Below are 16,026 nucleotides of genomic sequence, written 5' to 3'. Positions count from 1 at the left end.
TTCATACACTCAAGAACTAGATAATTGCCTTGTAAAGCTGCATGTCATTCCTTAATTAAAAGCAATCCTCACAAAACAATCCAAACTATGTCAGTGTAACTTCTCTCTAGTGATCATTTAGTGGTAAGAAAAATAATGCTTATGAAAAGGCATCATAGCGCAATTTCCTTTTTCTCTGTCAGATACTATTAATGCTCTACTGCCTGTGAAAGAATAGAGGAAAGAACAGAGAATGCATCCAGGAGAACAAAGATCAAATTTCCTGAAGCAAGAAGCCTCATTACTGAACAGCATTAAATTAACTTACAAAATGGGTTGTTTTTATTTTCTCCAGATGTAAATAAAGTAAACCTTTTTATTTTATCCAGATGTAAATAAAGGAAACAGGACAAGGTAAAAACTCAATGCAAAGACAATCTTGAGGAGTATTTTTTCTTTAAATAAATTCCCAGTTTTATTAGCACATAAGTGGTTTCAGCAAGTTACTATAAAAATACTGTCTTGCTGGAAAGCGATGCTGGCTTCTGTCAATCATGCCTTCTGTGTACAGGCAGTAAAACTGGCTGGCATGTTAGTTATTTTTTCAGGCTGTGTTGAAGGAGGAGGTAAGATCGGGGTTGGATTAAGGTTGCCAGAGACAATGGAAATCAATGCTCACGAGCACAAGCTGCTTGCAGGGCCCAGCAGGTCGAGGCTTTCCTGGTTAACTGGTGGCAAATGCATCTGCTGAGACACAGGGCTGTGTGGAAGGCTGCCTTGAAAACTGTTAGCAAAAACTTTCCTGTTCTTGTAGCTTTTCACTGTCTTCAACAAAAGCAGGTTCTATGTACATTCTTTATAAAGACACCGGATTATACTGAAGAATACACCTGATTTGTACTTGTCAGTTCTCCCTTGAATAGAAATGATCCATATATCAGTTACATCTGATTGGTTAAAAGGGTACTTTCTGCACGGGTGATTTTTCATCAATCTTAAGTCACGTGTATTATTATACTGAACAGTGTGATGGAAATACAAGCTATCTTCCAGTGAGAAAGAGAGGTGAAGCTTTGAAAAGCGCTACAGGAGAGACACCCTGTGTGAAGTCCATGTGCTGAATGTGCCTGACCGCGTAACTGTGAGCATTGTTTTTCTAACAGAGGGCACAGCAAAGCGTAAAACACCAACTGAAGCTCAGTTCTGGCAGACTCATTTTTCGCCAAGAATCCCTTGCTGTGGTGCACTCAGAAGATGCATCTTCTCACTGGCAGTAGACTGCTGCAAGTAACTACTGTATTCCATCATTTCTATTTTGCTCTCTGTCATCTGGAACCTGTGATTACTGATTTTCTTGTATGAGAAGTCCTGTACCTTCCAAAACTTCAGCCACCAGTACTAAATGAAATTAAAAGGTCAATCTGGCTGAGAACAGACAATTCTGTCAGAGCTACCTAAAGTGTCACATTTCACTGTAATCTGATATGCATGACTTATTAAAATCTGCAGGTTTAACCATCAGTGACAGTTAACAAGTTACTTTATTTAAATAGTGTTAATTTAATTTGGGAAGTGTTTATTTTATTTCAGCATATTTGAGAAGAGAATGCCTCTTTTTCGTTTAATTTGGTGTGCTTCCCCTTTTTACATAGCTTCCTAAAAATACTTTTACAGACCTTCTGTTTTAACTATGTTGCTGATTACATCTGCATGAAAAATGCCTTTTGAGACATATTTTCTATTTCACAAAGGAACTACAATACCCTGTATGTTATTATACCAAAACAAATTGCACCATTGTATCCATTGCCATTATGTTTTATCATTCTTGGTAAGACTTTACTCACAGCTTTTACAGTGTCATCTCTGAAAGTGAAAATCATGTGCTTCTTTCAGCTTGCATTATTAGATCTCCTTATAAAATTATTACATCTTAATTCCAGTGTAAACTTAAATGTATGTGGTAGCTCTACAGAGGGGATACTCTAGTTGGTCAAACCTACAACAGCATGAACGCCTCCCATGCCATTGACAACATGCAACTGATTTCTGGGATAATGAGTTTCCTGTAAATTATAAAGGTGGCAGTTTTTTTGCAGGTAATGTCAGTCTTACATTTGCATTTTGTCCCTTGGAGAATATTTCTGAGCATAATTTGACATAGTTGCAGTAAAATGCTCCGATTTTATTGGATTTACTTGGAAAACAAAGACAGTACGAAATCTCAGCCAAATAATGTATAATTTTATAAGATCACGTGGCTCCTTGAAATTGTATATATGTCCATAAAAGCAAGAAATTGGGGAAAAAAACCCACCACCACCACCAACAAAAAAAATTATAATGAAGTTAGTAATATAGTCTCAGTACTGGCAGGAAAGAGTGATGCTCAGAAAGGAATGTGTGTATTTGTGCTTCTAACATGACTGATACAAACATCCAGTCTAGACGGAGAGACAGTGACACTGTTCTGCCAAATGGCAATCACAGGTAACATCAACCTATCCATCAAAAATATGGTAGGTACATTTTTCTAGGATGAGATCAGTACTTTGAGTTGCTTAAATTGTGGTACTACAGTAAGCACATGTTAAGAAATGTCAGTGTAGTAAAAAGGTGCAGTCTGCTTCAGAAAGAAAGATGACTATTCAGGTTCTGAAGATGAAGAATAAAGACGAAGAGCAAAGCATATGAACCTGAAGAGAAAAGAACAAATAATTCAGAAAGAATCTTGACCCAGAGGGACTTCTCCAAATGTGTTTTACCCACTCACTCACTGCCGAGAGCCTCCATGCACCCACGGGGATGTACTTGACAGGTTCAGTAATGTACTTGCAGCATGAAATTGGTTTCTAATTTGTAGAACCAGTAAGACATAGAATCTGATTTCTAGCTAAGAAACAATGCCAGCAAAGGACAACAGTTATTTTTTCTTGTAAAGAAAAAGATTATTATTTTTTAAAAGTTTAGTTCTCCATGTTGAAGAGGAATTGCCTGTAAATGTCATTCCCTCTTGGGATAAGCAGTTCTGAATCCTTTGCCACTTTGCATTATCTTTTCCATACAGACACGGTGACACATATGGCAAGGCCAAATACCATCCCCATGGGATCCTGATAGATCCCCTCACTGACAAGCAGCATTCTGGATGCGTGCTGAGAACAGCAAGCAGCACGCTGCTCCACCATTCATCCACCCCCTGCTCTGGGCGTTTTCACTTGCAAAGGCTCTGTTCAGGCTCTAAATATTCTGTTCAGTGTTCCTTGTTCTCCTGCTCGCCCTGGAATGAACATCCTTCAAACTCTTTAGTAAAGGAACACGTGGGTGAAAGCATGAGTGAAACTGAGGGCAGGACAGAATGATGCATAAATGCATCAGCATGCTCAGAGCAAGCTCAGAGAAAAAAGAGGTGCTGGAGATCTGAAAAAAAAAAGAGAAAAGGAAGGACTCAAAAGAAGCAGTTGGGTAAATGCCTTATTAATTTATTGCAATTCTGCCATTCCCTAGGAAAAGAAGAAAGGGAGAGGGAATGATGATCTGTGCTAAGAATGAGGAGAAAGTAAAACTTTCCTCGGTTTCTCCCCCCTCTCTCTTTTAAGGTCTTGCTCTCACATTCATACCTACATTTTTCTCCCGGTGCCTCAGTTTTGGAAAATTTGGCCATTATCTTGAATACACTTGACTGATTAATATATGTTTTTAAAGCCACCCATCTAAGTCACTGCAGTTCTTGCTGTATTAATAATTGGGCTATAATAATAGTAATTCCTGTGTTCTCTGACAACGTTACTCAAAATGATGTGTGGATGTGCCGTATTTATTATAGGAAATAAAACATTTAAGATGTAAAATATGTACATGAGGCAAATATTGTTATCCACAAGAAAGCCTTTTGTCAGAAAGGCATAGCTTCAGTCCAGGTATTCCCAAGTTTGACTGACCATAACTATTCTCACACACCATTTCATCTCCCATGGGCCTTTAATGTGAATTTTAGTTATTCAGAACTTGCAGCAAAGACCATGACGACAGAGTCTGTTGCATTACTTATTTCAGGGCAGAAATGCAGCATATAACAGCAATATTCCCCAGGACTGGAAGATGTGGAAATTTCTCTTCGTTGACACATTAGAACAAATAGATTGGCATCCCATGGAAACTACACAAAATCTTGAAGCAATGAAGAAGAAACAAATGGTGTTGAAACTCCTTTCAGCGTTAATCCATGATCCCACTCTTCAGCCCTGTGTGGGGGCCCTGAGAGCAGCCCCGCTCTGGGACGTTTGGCTGCTGGGGCTCAGGGCCGGCGTAGAAATGGTGGCAGCCCCTTTCTTCTGGGGAGAGGCCCCAGAAGAAGATACACAATATGAATTCTTGGGTCCTCAGCTGCTGCAAATGTGAGGTCGGGGCTTTGTGGAGCCTTTGTCCACATTCCAGCAGGTGGTCTGAAGGTTTCATTTATGAGGATTAGTCCTCCTGGTTGGCAGCCAGGGTGAAATTGCAAGAGGGTACTGAGAGAAGAAATACATTGCAAGGGCACCTACATTGTTTTGTATTTATACTAACAGCAAGAAATGAGCAAGAGGAATTAAAAAAAACCACTAATGAGAAGAAATGTGCTATGAATAGCATTTCTGAAGCTTGCATGGACAATTTGAACAGCTGGAATATAAAAATAATATACTATAATCTATTTAACAAGCATAAAGATAGTGAAAAAGTATACAAGGGACCTTATAACTTGTTTTGAAGACATGGTAAGTTGTATCAAAATTATTAATAATTCAGACAGAGAGAACCTTGAATGCATCATTTTAACTGGCAAAACCCAAGAACTGGACATTGCTGGGGATCAATAAAAGACGACCAAAGAACCCAGAAAATTAGTTTGAATTTCTTCATAGAAACTTGTCTGTATTCTGCCCATACGGTTGAGGAAAAGGAGAGGAAATCATGTTACAGTCTATTTAGAAAGTCTGTATTGGAGGACCTGGAGACCAGCTATGAACTATCAGCTGCATTTCAGGAATGCATCATCTTTCATTTCATAAACAGTAGAGGACAGAGCATGAGGCAATCCTGCTTTGGACTTAATGCTTAAAAAGAATCATGGCACTGGAGATGGTTTCCTAGGCATCAGGGACATAAAGATGGGCAGAAAAATAAACATTACCAGTTAGTAGAATCATAGAATAGTTTGGGTTGGAAGGGACCTTTAAAGTTCATCTAGTTCAATTCCCCTGCAATGAGCAGGAACATCTTCAACTAGATCAGGCTGCTCAGAGCCCCATCCAACCTGACCTTGAACACTTCCAGGCTTGGGACAATTACCACCTCTCTGAGCAACCTGTTCCAGTGTTGCACCACCTTCATCACAAAAAAATTTCTTCCTTATATCTAGTCTCAATCTACCCTCTTTTAGTTTAAAACCATTACCCCTTGTTCTATCACTACAGGCCCTACTAAAAAGTCTGTCCCCATCTTTCTTAAAAGCCACCTTTAAGTATTGGAAGGCCACAATAAGGTCTCCCAGAGCCTTCTCTTCTCCAGGCTGAACAACCCCAATTCTCTCAGCCTTTCATCATAGGAGAGGTGCTCCAGCCCTCTGATGATAGTACTAGCTGATTTCACAAAGGAAGAAAACTTTTTGCTTACAAAGAAAAGTGGAAATCATAACTGGGACTCGTCTAAGAAGAGCTTGTAAGGCTAGAAAAATCACAATTCCATAGTTTGAAAAAGAAAGATAAAGAGGTAACTTTTGCTAAATGCCTTACCTGGATGAGTAGGAGCAGAAATTAAGTTTAAAAAAAGAGAGGGAAGACATGGGAAGTAGAAAGCAATTAGTAGTCACTTGAGATAATTACAGGCAGATCATGAGCAGGGCCACTAAACAGTGGAGGGTAAATCCACTGATTAAAGTTAATAAGTTTTAAAATGTCATAGTTACAAAAGCCGATATGTCCCTCTCCCAAAAGTCTGTTTACTAGATACATGCTGTAACAGTGTTAAGAATGAAAAAAATAATAATAAAAAAAAAAAGCAGAAGTGCTTATTTTAAACACATGCTGGCAGACCAGGGAAATTCTAGAGGAAGGCAGAACTGGTCAGATTATGTGAAAACTGAAAATGGGACCCATGTAATCATAAACTACCTAGATTCGTATCAGTCCTTGGCAAGCCTTGTTTAGACAATCGCACCAGTGTTTTCAAACACAAAAACCAGTGCAGCTACTGGCAGGCCTGTATTTACTTAATGGGGTGTATAAAGGATGAAACTTCCCACCAGAGTAACTTGCTGCTGTGCGGTGCAGCGGAAGATGGGGAAGTCAGTGGCACCGTAGGTTCCCTCAGACTCTGCTCTGAGTGAGAGTGTCGTGCAGGCTGATCCCGGTAACATCTTGCAGTGTGCTGACTGTGGGTCAGTCACAGCAGTAATAATAAATGAAACGGTTTGTACTTTCTGGCTGATCAGCCAGTACATTTTCCAAGAGGTCTTATAGCGGGAACAGGAACATGGAGAGGAAGCGTGGGTGCTGACAGAGTTACTCAGGGACATCTAAAGCAGACTTGTTTCAGTGCTACTGATCTGCAGTTAAGCAATGATAATTGCACGGGTGAGGAAAGGAGTGAGCTGCTCTGAGCAAAACCAGTCTGCTTTGGATCATGGAAAGCTTGCTTAATCAACTATGCATCTTCATCCAAATCGTCATCAGTATAACAACAACCAGCCTGTTCTCAGACTGACTCTTTCGTAATGATAATTGCCTGTTGCGCATAGGCTTGCACAACCTTCTGTACATGCACAGCCTGCCCCATCCTCACTGTGGCATTCATACCTTCAGCTGTGGGGAGGAGCAGATGATGACAAGAAGAAAAGTAACGATGCAAAAGAATGTCTTACAATTAAGTGAAGCATGCAAATATTATATGTGCTAGTCAACAAAGTCTAATGGAAAAATAGGTCTCATTAGAGAAACCTGAGGTGAGATTACAGGCTTGGCTGTTAGAAGATAATGTCATAGCTGTACTAGTTTTTTAAGGTGTTTGACTTAGCACCACATGTTAATGATCAGAAAAAATTACTTTATAATGAAATAAAGCACAGATTCAGTGCATCAGGAACTGGATGAGTGGTTCAAAGTAGCTGTCGGTGAGACAATCATCTTTGAAAACTGATGTTTCCTGTGGGTCTCCTTGGGTTTCTTAACTCACCTGAAAAATAAATATAAAATCAGTGCTAATCAAACTTGAAGTGATGTGGCACTGTCAGTGTGATAAACAGTAATAAGAATAAGGCAACCAGCAAGAACTGTATGAAAAGCTATCTCCTGAAAAGTGGGAACATTGTAAAGGATATAAGAGTGATAACTCTTGGGCAATGTAAAGAATATGAGAGTCAAAACCTAAAAAGTACCTCAGTATATGACTGCAGCAAAAGGGCTGAGGTAATTCCTGGATATGAAATAAGGAAGTAATGAAGAGATGATTTTATCTCAGTGTATAGCGTTGATAAAACTGATACAGAATTTTGCACGTAGTTTAAAAATAGGGCAGAGAGCAGGAAAGGGCTCACTTTGGTCAGCTCATCAATGCTGTAGCAGGGACAGGCACAAGGGAAGAACTAATAGCAGGAATCCAAAGCCAGACAAATTCAGATTCAAAATGAAACACAAGTTTTAAAACCAAGACAAACTACAAAGTGAAGAAAATGATTACTCATCTTCTGGCAGCTTTGCATGAGGGTTGATGGGGGGCCTGATGGCATGACTTTGCCCAGATACAGATGGTATTTTAGACAGTCACCAGGCCCAGATTACAGGAGATTGACCATCTCTGCCAGCTGTGAAACTTAATAAAAATTTTAAAATAATTTAATTCATTTTTTCAATATTGTAGTCAGCATATTTATTGCTGAAATAAAGACAGCCAGAATTATTAATGGCCCAAATAAGAATCACATCTCACTAAAATATAGTGCATTCATCTAAGACTTCTAAAACTTGGGTGAAAACTTGCCTTCTAAACATATACTTCATGGGAATATGTGGAGCAATCCTAAAACCACATTGTATGGATTAAATTGAAGCAGTTTATCCTAAAGCAGCCTTCAAAACAAAGAAAAAAACAGATAATCTATTTTTAATATTATCATTCTATCCTTACCATTGATATAAAGCTTATTGCTGCACGCTAAAAGACATTTAATTTTATAGATTCTTTCCTTTGCAAAGTGTTCCTTAAAGTGCTTTGCAGTACAGATACTGGCAATGAGCAAGTAAACAAACAAGCAACAACAGTTACATGCTCAATTATCACTCCCATTCAGTCCTGCATTTTAAAATATTGCATAAAGGAGAAGTGACTGGACACCAGGATTGTCATGTAAACTCTTAAAGCAAGTGCTTTCATTTCTACTGACTGAACAAATAAAATAGAATCAGCTGGCCTTTTCCTTCCCCTCATAATTTCTTCCCTTAGAAATTGCTAATTTAAAGCCAGTTCTTCTAATTACACTAAGTAACCCAGTTTCAAGAGAGCCACATGGAAACAATGGGAAAAAGAGTATAGTTTATCAAGGGCAATTGCATATTACTGTCAGAAGAATACATCCCGTAAAAATCAATCATCATAATACTGCTTTGACCAATTAAGTATTTTCTTTTAAAATGCAAAACCTGTTGTTGTTAGCAGTGGAGAGCTGTAGTGATAGAAATATTGGTCTCATTTCATGTCTAGAAAAGTGCGTAAGAACAACCCCTGCCCTCTGAAGCAGCTGATGCTCCAGGGCCGTATGAGGGGCTGGGGGGGTTTCACCCGTCATTTCAGTTCTGCAGAAAACAAGAAACGTCCTGTGCTAACTGAGGAGATGCTTAACATGAGCAGCCCCGCTGGGTTCCAGGTTGCCCAATTGGATTAGGATTACGTTTTTGAGAACCATGTTGTAACAAGTGGCAGCAGTAATGTGTTCCTCTCCAAAATCTTCCGCCTGCCCGTAAGTGAGAGCACTACACCAAGTTGCTGCTGCACTGTACTCCAGAGGAGGCTGCCTGCCAGCGCTGGGTTAGACAGCCTCTGGAGGAGAAGCACAGTGGTGTATGTACACTCTGTGCATGTTTATATGGAGATATATATATATATGTAATTTTCGATTACATGTATATATGTTGTGTGTATAAAAGGTGAGGTTAAGGGTAAGATTAAGCTCATTATAGTCATTCAAATAACAACGTATGACTCTTCAAGTGGGAGCTCCTTTGGAAAGCCATTATTTATATCAAATGGTTTCTCAGTTAATCGCTAAAAAACATCCCCCCTGGCACATCCAGCCAGCAGAAACTTTGCCACTGTAAAGCAAGATGTCCCTCAGGGGAGGCCACTCAGGTGGTTCCCGTGCCTTCCCAGCTGCGGCAGCGTGGGTGCCAGTGGCCTCAGCCCAGCAGGACGTGGGGAGAGGCACGTCCCCGGAGAGGGGCGGAGGGCAGAGGGGCTGCGGTGGGCACCAGCCTGCTCTGCTGTGGCCGTCACCTGTGTGGGGTGGCAGCTGCCCTCTCCTCTGCTGGGTGTGTGCCTGAGGCTGCATCCTCACCCGCGGAGATGGGTTTTACAGACTCTTCCGGCCTGAAACTAAAGCCATGGAGGACAGGTCCGGAGCCGAAGATAGCAGCCCTTAGTGCTGGAGATATGAAATATGTCAATACCCGTAATGAAAATGACATCACAGATAAACCGTATGGGACTGTCATGGTTTCCCATACCCATTTTTTCTGTGTTCTGCTTTGGGTTTTATATTTTATTTTAACTCTATAGTAATAGCCCTCATACTGTTACTACAAAACATCTCTCAACCCAAGTTGAGGTCTTGGGCCTCAACCCAGTTTGCTCAATACAGCTTTCCGAGGACAAATCGTGCAAATATTTGGTTGTTTCTTATTCTGTTAAGCTGCTCACTTTAAAACTTACTGCTGTAGTAAGACTTTCGAGACTTTGTAGGCTCATGGGAATTTCACGGGAAGGGTCTGAGGTGATGAACCTTCACACAGACCCCTTGTCCCCCATTGAATGAGCACTTCTGGAAGTCTTGTCCTCCCCAGCCTGAAGATAATGCTGATGATATTGTACTATTAGGATGTGTAGTTTGCAGGTGGCTTTATACAGAAGTTTGAGGTGGCAGTTGCTTCTGAACATACATGCAAAACTTCTTTTTATACAGTATTCGTTGTTTCCTTAAAGTAGTAACTCACTGAATCACAACAATAAATAACAGTTTTATAGTAGAAGCAGATAGTAAAGTGTCCAACTTTTGTTAAAAACAAATTTTGTATTTCCTCAGCAAAACTTCCTGCAGGTTGTAACTTTGTTGGAAGCAGTGGCCATATTACAGGGCATGTGTTCACTGTCAGGCTCAGCTGACCCCTTGTCCCTCCAATTTAGAGTTCATGTAGGAAAATACACAGTCATCCATACTTAACCATCCAGCCATGTCCTAATTGTCCAAATTTGCACTGGTCCTAGCCCAGCATGGTGGTGTTTCGTACCTGAGTCTTGCCACATAAGGAAGGAGATGCCAACAACAACATTAAAATAAATATATTTTTTATTATTAGCATCATTAAACAGTTGAAAGCTTCCTTGTTTATTGTTTAATCATGTACTTTTCCTTCCCCACACAAATTATTTTTTTGAATCTTATACTTCTACAAACATAGTTCTTTAAGTCTTTAATGGGCACAAGTTTAAAAAGACAGACAAAAAGCAAATGCACAACAACGTTTGCCTGACTTACTGAGCATATAGGCAAATGTTCCAAGAGGAGCTGCAACGCTAAAAATCTTGGGTTGAAAAGGGAGGAATCATCTTAATTTGAGGTGATTTGGCGACCCGCGGGGTGCCAGGAAACATACTGACTCAGGGGCTGCGGTAGGGCTGTGGAGAGGATTGGCACAGAGATGGTGGAGCCACAGCCGGAGGGTTTTACCCCTCAGATCTTTCTTTGTAAAGTGTGAATTGGAGACCGCTAATAATTGGATTAGTTGGAGTAAATTGTGAAGGAATAATTATATTCCCCCAAACCTGGTGAGTGTTTCACTAAGCCCTGATAACATTCCCAAAGCTTGCTGGGCCAGGTAGGTTGCACTACATTTCCATGAGGAAATGAGGGAAATGAGGGAAATGAGGGAAATGAGGAGCTCACATTTTATCCGAAAAGCATGATCGTCTCATTTCCTTCATCTGAAGCTCTACCTGCATCTATATGGAGGAGTAAAATAGTTTATATAAGACATTAGTTGCAGGTACTTCAGAAAAAGCGACTAGTAATTTCGTAAACAGCAGTTCTCCCGTGAACTACCTTTTTTAAACGAGTGGATCCATGGTTAGGGATTCTCTGCAGTATTTTGGTAGCTTTGTTTTTCCCTTGTGGAGACACTGACAGCTACACGAGATATTGCTGTGTTCATTTAAAAAAACCAACACAGATTTATTAAGAGATTTATAGCAAACTAAAGCATTTGCCAACTGGGACAACCAAGATCCAGCAAGAAAACCCAAAACAAGCCCTCTGGGGGAAATCCGGTTTTCCAAGTCCTCTTTACAAGCACTTTGATTCAAAATACCATTGCATCCTTGTTTAATACATTTTTTCCATGAGTACAAGGGTGGGAGCTTGGTGAGGTTTACTGAACAGTACTTACTACAAATAAAAACATGAAGAAGGGAGGAAAGATGTGTTTGTTTATAACTCTAGTTATTAGCAATGGGGGCATTGTGGTCCTGTTGTGAATTGACCAGAAGGACTTTTTCTTTACTGCCAGTGTCTGTTTCCAGCAATGAAAGAAACCCCTGCACACGGAGCCATTTTTCTGCTCCCCAGCCTACCATGCTGGATGGGAGTCCCGTTTGTTCAGTTCAAGAAGTCCTGCAGGCAGGGAAGGAGGGTTTGTTTGCTGCAAGCCAGAGGGATGTGGAGCATGTGTTATTCACTTTGAATTGTATGCTGATTCTTCAGGGTGAAAATTCCGACCCGAATCGCATTCAAATCCTGAATTTTCTCACAGAATAGCCTTTGCTGACTGAACAGAACTAGCTGCTTAATCGCTTCACCTTCTGCACCACAGAAATCATGGCTAGCGTGTTTAATACTAATAAAACTTTATTGTATTCTTGATGTTTTGTAATCAAGCTGATTTCGTCTTGTTCATTCATTTAAAATATGCATGCCAGTTCAAACAACTAACAATGACTGAGCTTGGTTTTGTGTCAGCTGTTCTGTACCTTCTTGTCTCATGTAACAGCAACAGTTAGTTTAAATGGTGGCACTTTCTCAGCTGCCGTGTCCTTACCACACGAGGACAACTGCAAGGGGAATGCTGTGAATCTCCAAGGGTGACAGGCATAAGTCTAGGTTCAGTCATGTGCCTTTCAGGTGGTGAAACCATGATAGGAGTTTTAAAATGCTATATAGTAGGCACCTCTGAGCTTCCAGCTCTATCAAGTCTCACTTCGTGACTGCTGAGCTCCCCAGATGTGCAGCAGTGACTGAAGTAATGATACAATTGCCGAAGTTTCAGGAAATTCAGCCTCTAACTGAGGTGAGTTAAGAAACATCCACTACGTGCAGTTCAGCTCGTAATTGTCCAGGCCAGTTCTCTTACTTCAGGTTGATTCTTCCTTTGAGGCATCTAGCACTGGCTGGTTTCCAGGAGGGATGCTGAGACTTCTGCTGTGATTTGATGGTACATTTGATGGTTCCTAGAAAAGCTGGTATCTCTACATGCGTTTGACAAAGGAACAATACAAGATCCAGGAACGTAGAGAAGTGAAATGGAGTACTTTTACATGGCTGAGTCACGGGGATTACAGGCAACAAGCTAGTGCCTTGAAGCCTCCGGGTCTGTTTTGGTGGCTCCTTACTTCAATTTCGTACAAGACACCTGTTGCTAATGTTAAAGGAAGAGATGGGAGGAGTTGGAGAATGATCCTATGTCAGTGAAGGCGTTCTAGAGAAAGGTCTGAAGTTACAGTTGATGACTAGTTTTCTGCTTCTCTTTCCATTGAGCTGTAATTTTGAGTTTTCTAGGGAAGTGTGAGCAATTTCTTGGACTCTGTTTTTCCCCACTGTCTGTTAACATCACAAAGAAAGATGTGAAGGAAATAATCTATCAGTACAAACAGCTTGTTTAAAAGGTGAAGGCTGAAATTATCTGTTTATCTGAACTGACTCCTTCCATGGGGAAACATACAATTGCTTATGTACTTCAACACAATGACAAGGTCTCTCTGATGCTACAAGTATGCTATAATATCACTCACTCTCCACACTTTTCCATGCATTGCTCTGTGCGTGAAAATTTTCTCTGACCAAAGGTAGACTAGACCTTCCCATCTTCAAGGCAGCAATGTCTGTACCTACAGTGTGAGAGCTTCAGGGAGCAGCACTGCAGTCAAGGTGCTGATAGTAGAGGTCATGGGTCTGAGCAGATCAGGAACAAGAACTGTAAAATAGGGTTCGCAGAACTGGAAGGACTGTCATATTGGCATAGCAACAAAGGAAAAAAATAGTTTCATGGAGCTTTTCAGGAAATGGCCTTTATTTTGTATAAATGAAGTTAACTAGTGTCTAAAGGTTAGTATTGAAAAGAGGATGACTGATTCTTAGGCAATGCATTTCACTAAAGATTCCCTGGCTGTTTGTCAACTTTGCTCTATGCTTTTGTACAAAATATGGTAACTTCACCAGCAGATAACCAGCAGACATCACTGGAGCATGGTGAAAGGAAGCTACAATATAACCTCCAGTGCAGAAAAGTTGAGGAGAAAGAAACGAACAACACTGTAAACTTTTAACTCACCAGAACAATTATGAATGAGACGGTCTGTAGTAACTCAGCATGCAAGTGGTCTAGAAGATAGCGCTAACCTTAGCTCTTTTCACTAAACTCCGTAAGATCTTCCATTGCGACAACCCATGCATGTCATCAGTATCAGACACATCCCTATAAATAGCAGAATAAATTCAGCACTGAGGAATGAGGCTGTCAAGGAACCATTCAAAATCTCTTGGTTCTGTATTGTGTTTACCTGAGTCCCCACATCAGTACAGCCAAATTGTCCCAGGTTACACCAGTCCGGCAGGTTACACCTTCTGCCTACTCCCTCTGTGTAAATTATACAAGAGGATCCTTGGTTATGGGGGGCTATTCCACGTAAGAGAATACAGTGCTTGTCTGTGCAAATACAGGTGTATTTAGGTAGCCAGCTTTGGGCTTCTGCTTTCAGGTGCTGCAGGACCTGAGACAAAACCTATCTGCAACAACCAGAAGAGTTCAGATAATTCACAGAAGCAAGCTAAAATTCTTGAAGATCAGGAAGATAGGAAGACTTCCCTCCTCCTCTTCAGATTGAATACTTTGGTACTGTAGAACCAGAAGCCTGTAAGATGGGCAGTGCGAGTTCTCCCCCTGGTCCTGCCAGTTCAGCCTGGTAGGAGAAGTCAACCCAGACCTGCTGTCCCAGACCTACCTCAGGAGTTGCTGTAATACATTCAAACAGTCCTCTCAGCAAGCAGAATTAAATAGCAAGTCCCTCAGGGCACAGAGCACACAGATCTGTAACAATAATGGAAATATGGCTTAAATTCTTCCAGTGGTGTTATTGCAACATTAATACCATAGTAGAGCTCCGCTGAGGTAAATGACTTTGGAAATCCTACTGTATTTAGTAATCCTGTGTGTTTATCAGGAAATCATGTCTGCTAACCATCAAAGGCCTGCAAGTTGTTTTGGGTCCGAACACTTTAGACTGCTTAGGTATTTTTGTGTCCAAATAAATTTTAAATGTGTTAATATTAGCAGATGAAGAAACTATGTGTATCTAATGGCAAATTCAAGGCAAACAAATGCTTCCTTTGATATTGCACTGTGCTTCTGTCACAGGCACCAGCTGATAACTCTGTTCATTGTAAAAGAAAAATATTTTGCTTTTTTTCATGCAAAACGGAGGACAGGATGAGCTAAGGTAGCAGGACAGAGCACATTTGCATAGCTGTATAAAAATAACAAGCTGATCAAAAAATGACAGAAGATTTGTCAGAAGTTAAGGCTAAGTCCTAGATTGCTGCTTACCATTAAATTTACTTTGCTGCAGCCTGGTGATGTGATACCACGCGGTGTAAGTGAAAGTGGGTGAGTGTAGCTAAGCTGCTCCACAGAGCTCTCCCACCGCCAGGCAACTCCCAGTGCTTCGGGAAGCAACACTGTAGAGACGACAGATTGCTTGCTGGAGTAGCATAGCATGAAAGGCACCTTCTGGTGTCTGGGGGTGCCAGTGTTTTCAGTGGGATATAAAACTGAAATATTAATCACCTTCATTGTTTAATTAGTTGATGAGACATTTTATAAGACTGTATAATTGCATATTCACGTCACTTGTCTGCCATGTGATTAGTCTGTGGTTAAATGGCTGTGTTATGCATCAATAACTCCCACCAATATGGATGAGAATATTTTCACTCGCAAATTAGGCACACCATTTTGAGAGGCACTGCTTGTTCAGATACTTTTCAAGGCTTGTAGAAGTGGTCTGTCCCCGAAGTTCACAGTCCATCAAGCCAAAATATATTTTTGCCATCAACTAGTCTCACCTCTTGTCTAATTTAATTATGATGTCTTGCCTGACTAATTTTCATACGAATTAGAGCTTATCTTTTAGGCAAATATTCAATCATGGTTGCAGCTTTCTATCTAAGTAATTACAGCCACTCTCTAAATGCCCATTTCACCTGGAGAACTTTTGGTTTGTTTTCAATCTGGATTGCTTTAGTACTATATAATTCAAAGGAGTTTTGCTACACCCAGTTTCTGGGTGCAGCAATTTTAAATAGCCTATCCACAGCAGTTTCTTTAAAACCTCCTTTGAATACTACCGAAATGCTTTTTCTGAGGCGGAAAATAAGTGCCAAGGTAGGGAGGATCTGAACTGATGGCACTAATAATACAATCATTTTGAATTAGTTACTTTATGTTCGAAGATTAAGCACAATTCGTCAAAGAG

This window comes from Gavia stellata, chromosome 4, assembly GCF_030936135.1.
Source record: "Gavia stellata isolate bGavSte3 chromosome 4, bGavSte3.hap2, whole genome shotgun sequence".
NCBI lineage: Eukaryota > Metazoa > Chordata > Aves > Gaviiformes > Gaviidae > Gavia > Gavia stellata.
This window is presented reverse-complemented; position numbering follows the sequence as displayed.